Source organism: Andrena cerasifolii, chromosome 6 (genome assembly GCF_050908995.1).
Source record: "Andrena cerasifolii isolate SP2316 chromosome 6, iyAndCera1_principal, whole genome shotgun sequence".
Lineage (NCBI taxonomy): Eukaryota > Metazoa > Arthropoda > Insecta > Hymenoptera > Andrenidae > Andrena > Andrena cerasifolii.
Window position 1 is genome coordinate 641181 of NC_135123.1, and position 18986 is coordinate 660166.

The following is an 18986-nucleotide window of genomic DNA, read 5'->3' on the forward strand; positions in this document are numbered from 1 at the left end:
AACCTAAAATGTAAAAATTATTCAAACCCTAACCTAGAACTACATACCTTTGACCGCAAATACTAAACACATATACAAAAACTGTACAAAAACCTTATGAAAGCTGTATAAAAACTGTATGAAAACAATATAAAAACGGTATAAAACCGGTTTGCAAACATTCGGTCAGAAACATTTAAACAAATGCTTCTGTATTTTTGGTTTTCCATTGTTTCTTTCAACAAATGTTTATAAACATTTATATGTACCACTGTGTATATTTATGTATATATGTATGTAGATTTAATTAGGCTTTACCTGTACGATCTATCCATATTTGATGGATTCCTGGTTTCCTTCAACTAATGTATCCTAATCTATCGACATTTCTCAGATGGCGCACAGCCTCGTTTGAACGCCTGTTTCGGACGTCACCAAACCGTACTCTGGACGTTTTGAAAACTTTTGCAAAATACGTTTTTAAAACGTCTGCAAAATACGTTTTTAAAACGTATGCAAAATACGTTTTTAAAATGTCTTCTGGATGTTTCCTGGACGTTTTCTGGACGTTCCTAAAGCGTACAGGAAACGTTTTAAAAACGTACAAAAAGCGTTCAGGAAACGTTTTAAAACCGTCCATTTTCACAAATCAAGCCATGGACGTTCAGACATAAAATGTACGTTTTCAAAACGTCCTGTGCTATCTGGGACAAAGCCTCTATAAGTCGAAAACTCGATAAGCCGAAACTTTTATAATTCGAAGATTTAATCTCTTAATCTCTAGCACTTAGTCTTATTTGCGCAATTACTCTACGAACAATTAAATAAAGAAATGTTACATACATTTGTAGGAATAGGTGTAGTAATTCCTACATCAAATGGAAGATTTTGAGAGGTTCGGACAATATATATATATTAAAGTTGAAAAATAAGGACCACCCTACCACGTATTCGCAAAGTTTCAGAATGAGGAAGATGACTGCACCGTTTTTCCATCCGTGACGCCACCGCGGCGCATTCCCATTTATACAATACATAAATGAAAAATTCGCGCGCAAATAATTCACACATACGCACTCGAGCACAACCACAGTTCATGCGCTAGTGGCGCCATCTGCTCCGAGCTTTGCATCATCTTCCCCATGGTGTAAGGATATAAGGTGTGCTCGCTGAGCGGCTCATTTTCGTCTTTTACTGCGCATTCCCAATTTCCGCCATATTAAAATATGAATGTACATGCAAGTGTACGGACGCATATCGAAATGTTGACAAATTCATTCTATCCTATTGGTTGACAATCCAATATGAAGGATCTTGGGAAGAGCACATTACTGGCTAATTTGAAAAGGGTGCGCAAGAGCTCACCTTATATCCTTACATCAGGATCTTCCTCATTTCTCTAATCTCCGGGTTCGGGGTCCCACACATTGTTACAGCGTATTCGGACGGTCGCAATGGTGCGCACTGGGTGCGAATTTTCGCCAATTAGAAGCGAAAAAGTTCGCATTCAGTGGACACTAGTGCAGGTTGCCGAATGTGCTATTACTTTTTTGACGATTGTCTGTCCGCGGCTCTTTTGAGCCATCCTTGTATAGAGAGCTCCGTTTCTCTATCGTTGGCAGCTACTTTCCCCCGTTTTGCTGCACCTTAAAAAAGAATTTCGAGGGAACGTTACATTGAATTTTACTGTAATCAATATTAGGAACAGTAAAATAAGGGCGATAGTTACATATTACAAGCGTTGCCATTTTCAAGCGGTGGAAATCTTCCTTCCCTTTTCTTCCCAGCCAGCTGAATTGCATGGCCACTTCATTGCTGAGCAATGCTGTCAATACCCTCTTAACACAATTGTAATTGCTCACTCCCCCGTAATTGGCCAATTCTTTGACCTAAAATTTGAAAATTATTCAACATTAACAAGTTAAATATAATTTTGTTTCGAAGAATTACAGTCAACAATTTTTTTCTCAAAAATCGAAACTACATCTCTGGTGGGCGAGTAATCGAGTAGGGTAGACCGGTGGCGGTAGTAACATGGGGGGGGGGGGAGCGAATGTAACACGCTAAATATCTCAAAACATATAATAGATATTAACACCAATTTTGGATACCTATATGATGAAAAATGACATTCGGAATACATACATCCATCCATGTCCTAGCAGTATATAGATACGCAATAGACATGGATTGCGGATAACAGGGCCAGATCTGGGGGGGCGCAAGCAGGGCAAATGCCCCGAGTGGCAAAATTGATAGAACGAGAAAATTAGAATCAATAAAATCCAATAAAAAAGCGAAACTTTTTGGAAAAACGGTAAAAGAATAGGTAAGCTTGCGTTATTCAACAGATACATATAAAAAAATTTCAACGATGTCGGATAAGCGCAAGTAACATTTCCGTATAAGAATTTTTGTTCTAATTGTGATAGTTCCTGCGTAATTGTATTCCAAAGTCAAAGTGTTATTACCGCCCCCGGTCTACTCTATAAGTGTAAATTTTTAGTTTGCAGGAAGGCACCTAGAGTATTTAAAGAGCTACGTAAGATCAGGTGATTACATACGTCTCGTCCCATGGGACTTGCAAAATATAGTTCATACACAGAAAATAATTACCCAAAAAAATTACAAAATTTGAATCAACTTACAAATTGAACAAAAGACATTTTTATTTTTAACTTCGATTCACAAAAAAGAGCAAAAAAGCAACTGCTTGGCTTGAGGTGAGATATTATTTTCTTCATCGTATTTCTCGAAATAAGTCAACTTATACTGTTTTTTCCATGAGTATACTGCATTTTGTATACTATTAAGAACCCCTGTAAAACGAATACGGGGAAAAAACTGATATTGACTGATACTATTGGAACCATAAGCAAAGGATAGTAACGTAGAAAATGTTAGCGCACTTATCCCGTTTTGACGAAAATTCGACTTGTATCCGTCTCCCCGTCCACCAAAAGCATATTTTCTACATACAGAATACAGATATTAAAAATGATGGTGTTATACTTACTGGGTCTTTAAATTGAGATTCATCATTTAAAATTATCTCGAATTTGTTAAAATCGTCTAAACTTCTTATTGGGAACTGCAAATTGTATTTTGTAAAAATCGATGCGACAAGTTCCTCTGTCGCTCGGTCGGTTAATACATCTTTCCGCAGATCTTTTATCTCCTACAGCGCGTCTACTACAAGGGCCCGGAGTAGGTGTAGTTGCGTCGTAACTGATTCTAGTTTCACCGAATTATCTCTACAGCCGACGCAGGAAGGCACTGCTACATATTCTGCAAATTATTTATTACATTTCATATTTTTTCACTGCAACTGTTGACGTTAAAAAATATTTCCGTGTGCAATATCTTTAGAAAAAAAATTAATTTACCGATAGGGGTACTGTGGAATGAGGAACTGTTCGTTGGATGAATTTCTTCCAAGTGTTCTTCGATTTCTTCATCTAAATGTTCCTCCTGATAGTCTAGGTCCTCCTTTTGATCATTTATTTGCTTCTCTAAATATTCTTCGACAACCAAGGAGGACTGAATATTCTCTGCCGATTTGTCTGAAAATAATATTTACTTGAAAGGACTACTTCGTACAAGAAAAAGAATTAAGCGGTTTCAGATATTATAATTTTGTACAGCATATTTCCCCTTTGTATTAACACACCTGAACGTTGAACTTCGTTGTCGGAGTCTTCGCTGCTCCAGAATGCTTTCGGTATAATGCGCCTACGCTTGCTCGGTGGCTCATCGGACTACAGGTCGCTTGTATCCTCAGCCAGCTTCGCTTTCTCCCTCGCTTTGAGGTAAGTATCTGGAAGTGCATATTAGTGATTACTTGATATAATAATTCGAAATTAATTAGTATAATAATTTGAACTTACCAAAAGTGACTCGTGTAAGCAATTTCACTGGATGCTTTGACCAACTCGTTGATGCTGGCTCGCATTTTTTTATTACAGCGGTGACCATTTTTGCCGCAATCGGTGGCCAAGATGATGAATCGCCGTCAAGCCATGATGACGGCACAACTTCAACGCACCCATCCTCCAAAAATTTCATCACCGACCATGAACGGCTCATACTAGAAATTAAGTAGTAATTTTTTTACAACGCCTAGACACATTAAGTGCATATAGTCAAGAGGAAAGGAATCTATCATGTGAATTCCCGGTATTTTTTTTATAAATTGATACGCCTGTGTAATGAGTGTGTTATAGCTTGGATCTAAAATCACGGTCTGTTCGTAAACGGATTATGCGAATTATATACGAAAAATATATCCTGTTATCTGTGCAATTTCCTTTGGTAGAACATTTACTACAGGAATCATACACATTGTCACCTTTAATGTATTTGATGTACGATTTTGCATGGGCACTCAAATAAAAGATTTTAATTTTACACGATACAACTGCCCATCAATTGAAATTGTATTATTAATCGACGCACAGTGGGAGAACTTTTGAACGGATGAAGATAAAGTAATAATTCTTTTTTCTTTAATGAAGTTGATGTGTCCTTCATCAGTTAGATAATATTAGGTTACTTATGTTAACCCTCGGTTGTCACACTGACCAAATTTTGACTTTAAGGAAGTATAATATATTTGAGGCATCGTTGAAAATGATACTACTGGTGCCATGTAGTAGTAATGCCGTGTATCATCTACAGGCAGAGATGCTACCCCAGTGATTTTTTTTAGCAATAAAATTTTCTGGAACTTTTTTCAAAATTTTTTTAAACATGAGGATGCTTTAAATATTAGTTTTCAACGGTGGGCATATATTCTATGTTCAAACTTTATCTCAAAACTTTTGCGACTTAATTTAACAGATAGTTTTTAAACAGCAGCTGATTGAATATCGAATCGAACCCAGTGTGACAACAATGTTCGAAAAAATAGGTGTGATAACCGAGGGTTACGTGATACTTAATTACGTTAGCTAATACGATAATGTTACTTGCATTATTACTATTTAATATTCGAAAATATCCCTAATCACTTCTGGCCACTCTTCTTGAATATCCTTCCGTTTTCGTTGAAACCTTGACGATGATATTAAAGAATCCGATGAAAGTAACATAATACAAAAGAGATGTTGATTAATTCTCTGTCTTGATATTTTGCAAGTGTTGCTAAGTCTTAGCCTTCGATATTCTTTGTAAAATCACACCTTATCAATTACCAAAGCTGTATACTTTTCTTTAAACTTCTAGATTATGTATAAACGGTTAGAGACGGATATCATTCTTTGTACACTGGTCAGGGACACATGGTAGAATAATGCTACAGTACCATTCTAACTGTGAAACGTTGTGATTCTTTTGTTTCAAACAATGTAAGTAACTCGAAGACATTATAGGTGATTGCTTGCAGTTAAAAATAAATGTTCCTGTCTATACTTGGTCCATTCTATCCTAAAACACTCGGAGTTTAATTATTTAAAAAAAAAGAAAACAAAAAATGTCAAAATATCAAGAGAAAGAGTTAATCAAGATCTCTTCTGTGTTATGTTACTTTCATCGGACCCTTTAATATCATTTTTAAGGCTGCAACAAAAGGGGAAGGATATTTAAAAAGAGTGGCCAGAATAGATACTTTTAAATTCCCTGATAACCAGATCAAGCAGCAGGATCTGCCGGCAGCTGCGATGCAGCCTACGTCCGCATTCAGCTACGGTTCTGCCGGCAGGGTCTGTTTGTCAGGGTCTGCCGGCAGATCGACGGCAGGTCCTGCTGCTCGCCTGACACATCCAACAGCGCCATCTGAAGGCCACAATTGCCAAAGAATTTCCTACGCGTGACGTCACATGGACTTATTTCAAAAAGTATTTATTCTTTCTTTAATAATATACAGGATCAGTGATTACAATTGTTACAAAATAATATAAGCGCATATAAATCCAAAGAGGGACTTTCAACATTTACATTTACAAATCCACGTCCCGTAACCACTGGTACCTAGTAGGGGCGATATCAGGAAATTTCATTCAGTATTTTCGACTTCTTTTTTGTGTAGAATCATCATGTTTCGCGTTGTGTTAGCGCTGAAAACAAATACAATATTAGCATAAAATTAAACGTAACGTATGAATAAACAGAATACATGCGATACTTACTTCAGCTCCATCTCCACACAGTACACAGTCTAGGCGAGCATGCATGCTCCTGCGAACATTAAAATTTATAAGAAAATATGTCTTAAATTATTATCTACTAAACAAGACGCTGAACATTCGCACTTCGCGCATAACCCTACTTTTCTGTCTTCTAGATAATGCGAATCTCGATGTCCGCGACGTAGATAATTAGAAATTATTCCATTCCATAATTACGTTTGCCTTCTGGATACGACGAGATGCTTTGTCTGGATGTTGATGGATGAAATTACTTGGAATATTCTTCGATTTTGCCGGCACTGACTGCCACCGCCAGTGACTGCCACCTCAGACCTCGAAAACTGGAAGTGGCACCCGTTGCCCGTTGTGCTTGAAGACGTACGCTCAAAGAATATTCTAAGTAATCTCATCCATCAATATTCAAACAAATCATCTCGGCGTATCCAGAAGGCAAACGTAATTATGGAATGGAATAATTTCTAATTATCTACGTCGCGGACATCGAGATTCGCATTATCTAGAAGACAGAAAAGTAGGGTTATGCGCGAAGTGCGAATGTTCAGCGTCTTGTTTAGTAGATAATAATTTAAGACATATTTTCTTATAAATTTTAATGTTCGCAGGAGCATGTATGATCGCCTAGACTGTGTACTGTGTGGAGATGGAGCTGAAGTAAGTATCGCATGTATTCTGTTTATTCATACGTTACGTTTAATTTTATGCTAATATTGTATTTGTTTTCAGCGCTAACACAACGCGGAACATGATGATTCTACACAAAAAAGAAGTCGAAAATACTGAATGAAATTTCCTGATATCGCCCCTACTAGGTACCAGTGGTTACGAGACGTGGATTTGTAAATGTAAATGTTGAAAGTCCCTCTTTGGATTTATATGCGCTTATATTATTTTGTAACAATTGTAATCACTGATCCTGTATATTATTAAAGAAAGAATAAATACTTTTTGAAATAAGTCCATGTGACGTCACGCGTAGGAAATTCTTTGGCAATTGTGGCCTTCAGATGGCGCTGTTGGATGTGTCAGGCGAGCAGCAGGACCTGCCGTCGATCTGCCGTCGATCTGCCGGCAGGACCTGCCGTCGACCTGCCGTCGATCTGCCGGCTGACCCTGACAAGCAGACCCTGCCGGCAGAACCGTAGCTGAATGCGGACGTAGTCTGCATCGCAGCTGCCGGCAGATCCTGCACTCTCCTGGCAGACCCTGCTGTCAATCTGCCGGCAGACTGCAGGCAGATGGCTATCAGGGTTTTAAATAGTAATAATGCAAGTAACATTTTCGTATTAGTTAATGTAATTAAGTATTAGTTAATATAAGTAACGTAATGCCATCTACCCAATGAAGGACTCTTCAACTTTATTAGAGAAAAAAGAATTATTACTTTATGTTCATCCATTCAAAAGTTTTTGGCCGCTGCAGCACCGATTTTCTTCCACGGTGCGACGTTTGTTACGAAACGTAGCACGTTTCACTTTTCATACGAAAAACAGCACGTTTGTCTTCAATGTTACGAAAACTATTATGTTTCGGTTTTCGCTGCGAAAACTAGCATGTTTGAGTGGGTTGGCACGAAAAGTAGCATGTTTCGACTGTAGCTACGAAAAGCAGCATATTTGGATGGTTCACTACGAAACATCGAGCGCGTCAACTTAAATAACTTCCGCCGCGATTTTTATTTAATACTAGGACGGTAATTTATTAAACATTAAAATGCCGTACTTAAATTATGCAGATTAAAATTTTCATACGTTTTCCTTTTGGAGATTAGATGGAGTTATATTATTTATTAAATAATATTTTCAAAAATTGAATTCTTCGATGCAAAATGCACTTGAACAATTTAAATTAACCACGCGCGGAAATGTGGTAATTTCTGCGGTAGAACCCAAAACGTGTAATTTTTCGTGGCGAAACAGGATAATGTGCTAGTTCTCGCCGCAAAGTACGGAATGTGCTATTTTTTAATCCAAAATAATGATAACTATCTGTTTTGATATGTTTAATTATACGTTTTGCGGCTGTTTTTAAAAGCATTCTGACATGTAACGTGCTGGAAACTGATCTTTTTAAAATCGGGAGTAAATCATTTATTGCTCGATATGAAATTTGATGTGTTGCAGCCCACTCTGCCAATGAAGAAGCTGAATTACGACTATTCAATTCAGTTGCTAATTCCTCAGAAGTCTATGAATTTTCGAAGGAGGCAAAGTTTTGAATTTCTTCTAAATTCGGAGAAAATTCTACATTACTTTCGGTGATATTGGAAGAAGATTGCGAACTTGTGCCAGGTGACGCATATGAGTAAATTGGTAATGAGAAGATAAAGACAAGACGTTGAATGTGAAAATGATTGTGAACTAGTTCCAGCCCTGATAGCCAGATCTGGACAGCAGAATCTGACGTCAGAACTGCAGCAGTCTGTGTCCGCATTTGGCTGCGTTCTGATGTGCAGAGCCTGAGGTGCAGTGTCTGATGTCAGATGGACAGCAGATCGACAGCAGATTTCGCCGTCTGCTAGGTGTGGCGCCGCAAGCGCGCCATTCAACGCAAACGCGCTGCAAGAACGCGTGCTCGCCACGCTAGGGAATTGTAGGCTGACAAGCCAATCAGCGGCGAGAACGGCGACACCACTAGTGTTGCTCGGAACTTTAGTTTTTAAGGATTGGATCTCTCCTCGTGGCATTCCGCTTTTTCCACGGGCAACGCTGCCACGAGGTTTCTTTGACTGTACCTGAGTTATATATTAAACTTTTATCGTTCGTTATTTACTCGTAGAATATTTCATTTTTGTGGACCTGCCCCGGCACCAGTGCCTCCGTAGGAAAGTACTCCACATAATTGGTGACCCCAAAATAGTATTCGAGAGTACGAAACGCGCAAGCACGACTGGAGGTTATGATTGAGGGAACAAGCCCAACGCCCACGCGGTCCGGGGGCTCAACGAAAGACGAGCCAAACCATCAATCTGAAACGAAAGGTCAAGACCCCAGCACCCAGTCTGCGCAAACGTCCGCAGCAGTAATGAGAGAGGTACACAGTAGTGAATTCGCCAAAATTAAACTTCCTTCTTTCTGGCAGAAGCGCCCTAAACTCTGGTTCGCACAACTAGAAAGCGAATTCAACTTGCACCACATACGGTCAGACGATACCAAGTATCACACGATCGTTAGGAACCTCGACGAACAAACGATTATCACCGTAGCCGATCATATCGAGAACCCTCCTGCGACGCAGAAGTACGAAAATCTTAAAACTGCCTTAATCAATAGATACACAGACTCAGAAGAGAAGAGGTTACGTCAACTGCTCTCGGGAGTCGAACTAGGGACCAGGAAGCCGTCCGAGTTGCTGAGGGAATTGAGACATCTCGCCGGAGGTACGGTTACAGAAAACGTGTTGATGACCCTATGGATACAACGCTTGCCAACAAGCACGCAGGAAACACTGGCAGTGGTGGAGGATATCCCGCTGGCGAAATTGGCAGAATTGGCGGACAAGATTATGGACCGCAAAGCCGACAGCATCTCAGCCGCCGCAGTCGAAACTCATCCACGCCAGGAAAAGACCGAGGTAAATCCGGACATCAATGAAATTGTGAAACGCCTGGAGGCGTTGGAAACCAGTAGTGGACATAGCCGAGCGAGATCTAACAGACGTGCCAAGGGCAGGCGCGCGCTACCGCCCAGGAGCAGATCCTCAACCCCAGCACAACAGCGACCTTGTTTCTACCACCGAAAATTTGGTGATAAGGCTTGGAAATGTACTTTACCTTGTCCTATGGCCCATAAATTACAGGAACAGGGAAACGACCCGAGCCATCAACGGTAGAGGCGTCCGAGGATGGTGGTGGGACACAAAATCGCCTACATGTGTCGGATCGACGCACAGGTCTGCGCTTTCTGGTGGATACTGGTGCGGACATTTCACTCATCCCAAAAACCAGGTCAAAAAAGGAGACACCGTCATCTGGGATTCAACTGTTTGCAGCCAATGGTACGAAAATTGACACATACGGCGAGAAACTACTAGCCCTAGATTTAGGCCTCCGGCGGGATTTCCGATGGAGTTTTTGTGTCGCGGACGTGCGACGCCCCATACTCGGCGCAGATTTCCTGGGCCATTTCGCCTTAGTGGTCGACTTGCGAAACCAGCGGCTTGTGGACAGCGTCACCGGACTTACGCGGAGGGCTCAGATTACTAGGGATGATCAGGCGACCATTAACACCGTGGTCCCAGAATCCAGGTACCACCGAATATTTTCCGAATTCCCAGGCATCACCCGTTTCACACCCAAGCCTGCAGAAAAGGCGCACGGTGTGGAACACCATATTTTAACTAAAGGACCACCAGTCGCGGCAGCACCAAGGAGGCTGTCACCAGAGATGCGCAGAGCGGCAATGGAAGAATTTAACTACATGGTGAACCTCGGAATTTGCCGACCATCGGACAGTGCTTGGTCCTCACCGCTCCATATGGTCAAGAAAACAAGGAAACAAACAAAAGAGAAGGAAGAAGAGGGTTTCAAAGAATGGCGCCCTTGTGGGGATTATAGAGGTGTGAATGCCGTGACGACGCCAGACCGCTATCCATTGCCACACATACAGGACTTCACCACAGGGTTGCACGGTAAGAAAATATTTTCAAAAATAGATCTTATCCGTGCATACCATCAGGTCCCAGTGGCGCAGGAAGATATCCCCAAGACAGCAGTAACGACGCCTTTTGGACTTTTCGAGTTCGTGGTCATGCCTTTTGGCCTGCGCAACGCAGCGCAGACGTTCCAGAGGCTGATGGATTCCATCCTTCGAGGGCTCGACTGCAGCTTCTGCTACCTGGACGATATCCTCGTGGCGTCCAACACAGCAGAGGAACACGAGCAGCATTTACGAGCTGTGCTGCAAAGACTACACCAGCACGGTATCGCGGTCAACGCAGCGAAATGCATGTTTGGAGTCCAAGAGATCCCATTCCTGGGGTTCATGGTCACAAAGGAAGGAATCTCGCCCTTACCAGAAAAGGTCGAAACGATCTTGCGGTACAGTAAGCCAAAAACAGTTACCGAATTGCGCCGTTTTCTTGGCGTCATAAACTATTACCGCCGATGCCTGAAAAACACAGCGACGTACCAGGCAGCACTGTTCAAATACCTCGAGGGCAGCAAGAAGCGAGACAAGAGGCCAGTGGAATGGACGCTGGAGGCAGAGGAAGCGTTCGATCGCTGCAGAACCGAGTTGGCCCGAGCAGTGACGCTGACACACCCAGCCGAATCGGTACCGTTAGTACTCACGACAGACGCGTCGGACGCAGCGATGGGAGCATCCCTAGAACAACGCATTGATGGTCAAAACAAACCTATAGCGTTTTTCTCCAAAAAGCTGTCAGACACCCAGAGGAGATATAGCGCGTACGACCGCGAGCTCCTCGCCATGTACGCCGCTATACACCACTTCAAACATCTCCTTGAGGGACGTCAAGTAATCATCAGGACGGATCATCGACCCCTCACCTACGCGTTCACCCAAAGGCTCGATAAGGCGTCACCTCGCCAAGCTAGACAGCTGGATTTCATCGGGCAGTTTACGACGGACATCCGATATATCCCGGGAGACGAAAACTCAGTGGCCGACGCCCTGTCGAGGATCGACGCGGTTGCATTGCCGGTCATAGTCTCCATGGAGGAGCTCGCAGAGGCGCAAAAATCCGACGACGAACTAGCCACATTGTTTGGAGGTAATACAGCGCTGAAACTACAACAATTTATTTTGAACGGCACAACATCACCGGTACACTGCGATTGCTCGACGGAACGCATAAGGCCGTACGTGCCAACTGCGTTGCGGCGAAGAATTTTCGACGCGGTCCACGGCCTGGCCCACCCCAGTGGACGTTCAACGAGCAAACTCATTCGTGAGAAGTTCGCCTGGCCTGCAATGGATCGCGACATCAAGACGTGGTGCCGCACGTGCCTCCCCTGTCAGAGGGCGAAGACCCACCGGCACGTGAAGATGCCCCCAGCGAAACCAGCAATCCCGGATCAGCGTTTCCAACACATACATCTGGACCTAATAGGGCCTCTCCCGGTATGTAAAAGCTACCGTTACTGTTTAACGTTGGTCGATCGTTTCTCCAGGTGGCCAGAGGCCATTCCACTCAAAGACGTCACCGCCGACACCGTAGCCACAGCGTTCTACGCTCACTGGGTGGCAAGGTTTGGGGCTCCGCAGGTCATCACGACGGACAGAGGTGCTCAGTTCGAGGCTGCTCTCTTTCGAGCGCTCACCAACCTCCTAGGCTGTAAACGAATCCGCACAACAGCGTATCATCCAGCTTCTAATGGACTTGTGGAAAGGTGGCACCGGACTCTAAAGGCAGCAATAATGTGCCACGAGACGTCGACCTGGGTGGACGCCCTTCCAACGGTGCTCCTTGGCCTACGCACCTGCTTCAAGGAGGATATCAAATCCTCTTCAGCAGAGCTGCTATACGGAACGACACTGAGGATACCGGGGGAGTTTTTCGACGAAGAGGACCCACCTGAGGACCCGCAGATTTTTGTCGAGAAGCATCGACAGTACATGAGGAAGCTAAAACCGCGCCCGACGGCACATCACATTAAAAACGTGCCGTTCGCCTACAAAGACTTATATACGTGCACACACGTGTTCGTGCGCGAGGATGCGGTGCGACGACCTTTGGAAGCCCCATATTCTGGGCCTTTTAGGATCCTGGAGAGACTGGACGACCGAGTTTTCAAGGTGGACGTGCACGGGAACCCAAATACAATCAGCATCGAAAGACTGAAGCCAGCCTACCTTCCCAGTGAGGACTTTGACCTCAACAACCCGGGCCATTCTCAGCAGCCCCTCAAGACGTACCCAGCCAAAAAGACCGTACGAATCGCGACGCCGTCGCTGGAAGGGGGGTGATGTGGCGCCGCAAGCGCGCCATTCAACGCAAACGCGCTGCAAGAACGCGTGCTCGCCACGCTAGGGAATTGTAGGCTGACAAGCCAATCAGCGGCGAGAACGGCGACACCACTAGTGTTGCTCGGAACTTTAGTTTTTAAGGATTGGATCTCTCCTCGTGGCATTCCGCTTTTTCCACGGGCAACGCTGCCACGAGGTTTCTTTGACTGTACCTGAGTTATATATTAAACTTTTATCGTTCGTTATTTACTCGTAGAATATTTCATTTTTGTGGACCTGCCCCGGCACCAGTGCCTCCGTAGGAAAGTACTCCACATAGGCACAGCAACAGCGCCATCTGAGGTCCAGAATTACCAAGCAATTGCCTACAGATGGCGCTGGTGCTGTGCCTAGCAGACGGCGAAATCTGCTGTCCATCTGACATCAGGCACTGCACCTCAGGCTCTGCACATCAGAACGCAGCCAAATGCGGACACAGACTGCTGCAATTCTGACGTCAGATTCTGCTGCCCAGATCTGGCTATCAGGGAGGTTGAACATCACTAGTGGGGCACTAACAAAGTGGATTGCAGATGTTAAATGTGAAGAAATGTGGCTTCTTGAACCTAGTACTTATTATTCAATTTCAATTTGTCAGTCATTATTACATTGAATGAAGAAAATAGAAATAAACTGACTGTAATGTAGAAAAAATAAAAGGCGACACTTGCTTCAGAAATATGTAACAGATTTAGAGATATTTGGAGATATAGAACTTACCTGCAGAATACGTATCCTTCTTACAAAACACACGCCGGAGAAATACACTAAACTAACTTTCAACACGTACACTAATACTAATAATAAAAAAAACACAATAATAAAAAAACACACAATAAGAATAAGAAAACTACACAATAATAATGAAAAAAGCACGCGATAAAAATACTATAAAAATAGTATACGAATAATATAAAAAAAAATACTAGAACTAAGTATGTATTAGAATGATAAATTAGGAATAAACTACAGACTAACTAAATAAGAGAAAAATGTATGTATTAAAAATTTGAAATTGTGAAAACTAGCGTGTGTCTCCGTGGATGGTTCTGCGATAACTGCCGCAGTTTCCTTACTACCTATAGGCTACAAGGAATCCTCGCCACCTTTCACTACGCGGCATTACCCTCATCCTGCCGACTGATATACCTCTAAAGACTTGCCAGAAAAGCTCTCTAAAGCAGAAGAAGCAGAAAAAATTGAACCAAACTTTTTTTTTAATCCATATGAGTGTCGCTATCGTCACTACCAAAATCTAAACATCGATTTTTCTGGGCACCTAAAAGTTACAAAAACTGCAGGAGAAAACGTATTTTATCTTTAATCGACTGCCATTTTGTAGATTTTTTTTTCAAATTTCTGGTCTTGGTAAGGGCGATAGCGACACTCGTAAGGATTAAAGAAACGTTTGGTTCTCTTTTTTTCTGCCCAATGGAAAAGCCGCTAGCCTTGGGACAAGGCAACAAGGATGTGTACGGTTAACAACGCTTATAATTCTGAAAGTTGTAAAGATTTTAAATCATCCTTCATGATTTTAAACAGCCAAAATATGAATAAAAGTGTAGGTATACGAGGCATCAATGTCGTATTTTTTTTCGTCGCCTAGAAAAGAGATCACGAAATCGGCTGAAAAATCGGCCGTTTAAATCCGGAAAAAAACGCTAATAAAAAGAAGCAAAGATCTCGAGTACAGTAGTGGTCAAAGAAGAGAGTGCCGCTACTGAAAAGAGCAGAATTACTACTGCATCTTTATTCGTATCCTGATCTAATTCCTTTAATTTATTTATTAAGATATTATAACCAGCTTTTTTTATTTTTGTCCAAGTAATCTTTAGATTTAATTTTCCAAATGCATTGATCTTCTTTGTACGATTCGATAAATCGTCTCAGCAAATTACACGTGTCAATAATTTTAAATCTGTCTGCCGGTGGCCCACAACTCCCGTTAATTTTGATTTGCGGCAAATCTGAGCAGAGAAAAATCAACCTCGCGGTGATTGCGTTCATGCCAGACAATTGACACACGTGCTCCGTGTTGCATTACAACTTTTGACTTCATGCAAGTCCGTAAATCGAACGGGCAAAAGGAGCGTGTATGGCGGCCTTTAGAGTGCCTAATGCCGCGTCAAATTGATCACTTTTTTAACTCGATGTCTGGGATTCTGTTCAAAATCGGATATGACGTTGTTCACGTGAAATTAAGGGGAGTTTGTATTTCAGGGGGTTCAGCCTTAAAACTTTCACCTTGCAGTAACCGACCGTCTTTTCCGCAAATCTGCGTTGCACGTGTTGGCAACGACCATAGTCACGGAGGGGGGGGGGGAGGGGGGTACAATAAGCAGAGGCAGGAAATCGTGAGGGTCGTCGAGGGCGCGAGCCCGCTAATATTGGAAAAATCACAGGTCAGGTCTAGGCAATTTCGCATACAGCGCACAGTGGACTGAAAACCCGTTTTTTTTTGTGGGCAAAAGTTTAAACTGTCCATTGCGTTTAGCGTTCAAATACACTGTGGACTGTATCGCGGAAGTAATTGTTAATTGAAGGGTCGGATGCAATAAGGGGACTAGCGCTGGAAAATGAGAACAATTTTATTGTTCAAACACTAAGAAAGATTGGAAAATTAAATGTTATTAAATTGAATTTTAAAAGGTATGTTGTTGTAAAGCTCGTCACGACACACATTTTTTTCTATTTACAGTTTGTTTATCGAATCATTACTATTCGAGCTGAAAAGTAATAAACAAGGAATTTTTCATCGTCTAAAATCATTATTTCTTTAAACATAAATTGCGATAACTTGAGTAAATATTAAGGGATCGTTATGAGACTTAAAACACAAGTTCAGAAAACTCTACCGAAGGCGCAAAATGTATGCACAAAACCCTTGTGTTAAAAAAAGTAATAATATTTAATTAAAAAGGAATGCTGGACATAACCCATGTTTCTCAACGTTCGCCGTTAAAAAGTATCGAGGCAATTTTGAGGTACATATAACTTGCAGCGGTAAAGTTTTTCCTTAATATATAAAGAAGATTTTCACACTGATTAATAAGTAATTGTAGAAGATATGCCGATATATATGAATCTCGCGCGACACCAGTAGTCAACGCGAGTGCTAAATCTGCTATGTAGCGCATTAGACGCGGCTGTTGACTGTTGGTGACACGCGAGATTTATATATATATGCATATTTTCTACAATTCTTTATTAATCAGTGTGAAAAATGTTGAAAATCTTCTTTGTATATTAAGGAAAAACTTTGTCGCTGCAAGTTATATGTACCTCAAAATTGCCTCCCTGATAGCCAGATCTGGGCAGCAGAATCTGCCGGCAGCTGCGATGCAGCCTACGTCCGCATTCAGCTACGGTTCTGCCGGCAGGGTCTGCTTCATCCATCAATATCCAGACAAAGCATCTCGTCGTATCCAGAAGGCAAACGTAATTATGGAATTGAATACTTTCTAATTATCTACGTCGCGGAAATCAAGATTCGCATTATCTGCAAGATAGAAAAGTAGGGTTATGCGCGAAGTGCGAATGTTCAGCGTCTTGTTTAGTAGATAATAATTTAAGACATATTTTCTTATAAATTTTAATGTTCGCAGGAGCATGCATGATCGCCTAGACTGTGTACTGTGTGGAGATGGAGCTGAAGTAAGTATCGCATGTATTCTGTTTATTCATACGTTACGTTTAATTTTATGCTAATATTGTATTTGTTTTCAGCGCTAACACAACGCGGAACATGGTGATTCTACACAAAAAAGAAGTCGAAAATACTGAATGAAATTTCCTGATATCGCCCCTACTAGGTACCAGTGGTTACGGGACGTGGATTTGTAAATGTAAATATTGAAAGTCCCTCTTTGGATTTATATGCGCTTATATTATTGTAACAATTGTAATCACTGATCCTGTATATTATTAAAGAAAGAATAAATACTTTTTTAAATAAGTAGAATTAATTATTTAATAAACTGTAGAATCTGCTTGTTGGTCATGTGGGGTAGGGATGCACGTTGATCCATGTGACGTCACGCGTAGGAAATTCTTTGGCAATTGTGGCCTTCAGATGGCGCTGTTGGATGTGTCAGGCGAGCAGCAGGACCTGCCGTCGATCTGCCGGCAGACCCTGACAAGCAGACCCTGCCGGCAGAACCGTAGCTGAATGCGGACGTAGGCTGCATCGCAGCTGCCGGCAGATCCTTCGCTCTCCTGGCAGACCCTGCTGTCAATCTGCCGGCAGACTGCAGGCAGATGGCTATCAGGGCTTGAACTTTTTAACGGCGAACGTTGAGAAACATGGGTTATGTCCAGTATTTCTTTTTAAGTAAATATTATTACTTTTTCTAACATAAGGGTTTTGTGCATATACATAATTCAAACTTTTCAATTAATTAAATTCCTAATTACTGTAATTGTGCGTGTGATTGTATTACGATGTAATTGAATCACAATGTAATTAAATTACAGCTCAAAACTCTGAAGAAGTGAGAAAAACAGTGGAAAGAATGTAACAAAAGAGTTTATTTCTCTTTATATATTATAAATTTATGAATAATACAATATTCTGCACTCATAGTAATTTTTTTTCTATTCGAAACATTTACCTATATACATACCCTGATAGCCAGATCTGGGCAGCAGAATCTGACGTCAGAACTGCAGCAGTCTGTGTCCGCATTTGGCTGCGTTCTGATGTGCAGAGCCTGAGGTGCAGTGCCTGATGTCAGATACACAGCAGATACACAGCAGATCGACAGCAGATCGACAGTAGATTTCGCCGTCTGCTAGGCACAGCAACAGCGCCATCTGAGATCCAGAATTACCAAGCAATTGCCTACAGATGGCGCTGTTGCTGTGTCTAGCAGACGGCGAAATCTGCTGTCGATCTGCTGTCCATCTGACATCAGGCACTGCACCTCAGGCTCTGCACATCAGAACGCAGCCAAGTGCGGACACAGACTGCTGCAGTTCTGACGTCAGATTCTGCTGCCCAGATCTGGCTATCAGGGCATATTTCTTTCCCACCTTTTATTAGCTCTCAATTTGGTTACCTCTTAATTCGTAATTATAATTCAATTGTACTATGCAATTACAATTGTACTATGCAATTACAATTGCAAATACATTGCAATTACGAGTTACGATGTATTTTAATTGAATGCGAGATCTGAATTACCAATTACAATGTGATTGAATACGATGTAATTGAATTATTTTGTAATTATAATTCATGGAGTAATTCAATTGTAATTCTGCATAACTCTGCATATTAGTAGTATGTACAAACTGTTCCAGTCAACGTGATTTTTAATAGGTATAAGTATAGTCAAGGGCGGGTGGGCCCATGCTGTTCTACTTTCGAGGGTTTTACGGTGGAGATTTACACTGTATCTGGCTTCGAAAGGAGGTGCGTAAGCTGAACAGTCCTGGCGGTGCAGGTGATTTACAGCTGGAAATTTGGTATTTATGAAGCGAAATTTCTTCGTTTCTTTGCGACTAGGCAATCGCTTGTTCTCGAAGCGTTCGTTGAGAAACATTTGCCTACCAGATATGTCGAGAAGGGGCAATCGACACCGTGCCGTTTTTCAGGGATTTCGACTTTCGCCGCTATCGTGCCTCGGTTCTCAGGTAAAAGGACTTTATGATTTTCGGCATACTGTCGGGTTTTTCCCCCGAGGTCCGCGGTGAGTCGGGCTATAGCCAAGCTTCACATCTGGCAACCAGACTTCCACAGGTAAGTATTTTTCGCGCGTGGATATGGTTACTTTTTTTCCGGTGATTTTTCGCGCCCGTTTTTTCTGTGCGTTTTCGGCGTCGCTTAGTCCTAATGTAATCTGCTCCCTAACGAATCGGACTTGTATTCTTCCCGAACGGCCACTCTCTCTAAGAG

General features: G+C 42.0%; 1 protein-coding gene and 3 long non-coding RNA genes across 5 annotated transcripts in view; 1 reads left to right on the top strand and 3 right to left on the bottom strand.

Moving 5' to 3' along the window:
* LOC143370016 (uncharacterized) overlaps positions 1-18986 on the bottom strand; it is a 46415-nt gene that overhangs the window by 16634 nt on the left and 10795 nt on the right. The window lies entirely within an intron of this gene.
* The window catches only part of LOC143370507 (uncharacterized), a 106897-nt gene that overhangs the window by 4475 nt on the left and 83436 nt on the right, over positions 1-18986 (bottom strand). The gene's annotated exons all lie outside the window — the stretch shown is intronic.
* LOC143370504 (uncharacterized) lies at positions 3225-6578 on the bottom strand. The gene is made up of 5 exons (XR_013085635.1): positions 6321-6578; positions 6105-6153; positions 3867-6032; positions 3650-3796; positions 3225-3542 (listed from the first exon to the last, which is right to left on the bottom strand). It is a non-coding gene; the product is annotated as an uncharacterized LOC143370504 (long non-coding RNA).
* LOC143369861 (uncharacterized) lies at positions 7473-14667 on the top strand. The gene is made up of 2 exons (XR_013085516.1): positions 7473-8413; positions 13583-14667. It is a non-coding gene; the product is annotated as an uncharacterized LOC143369861 (long non-coding RNA).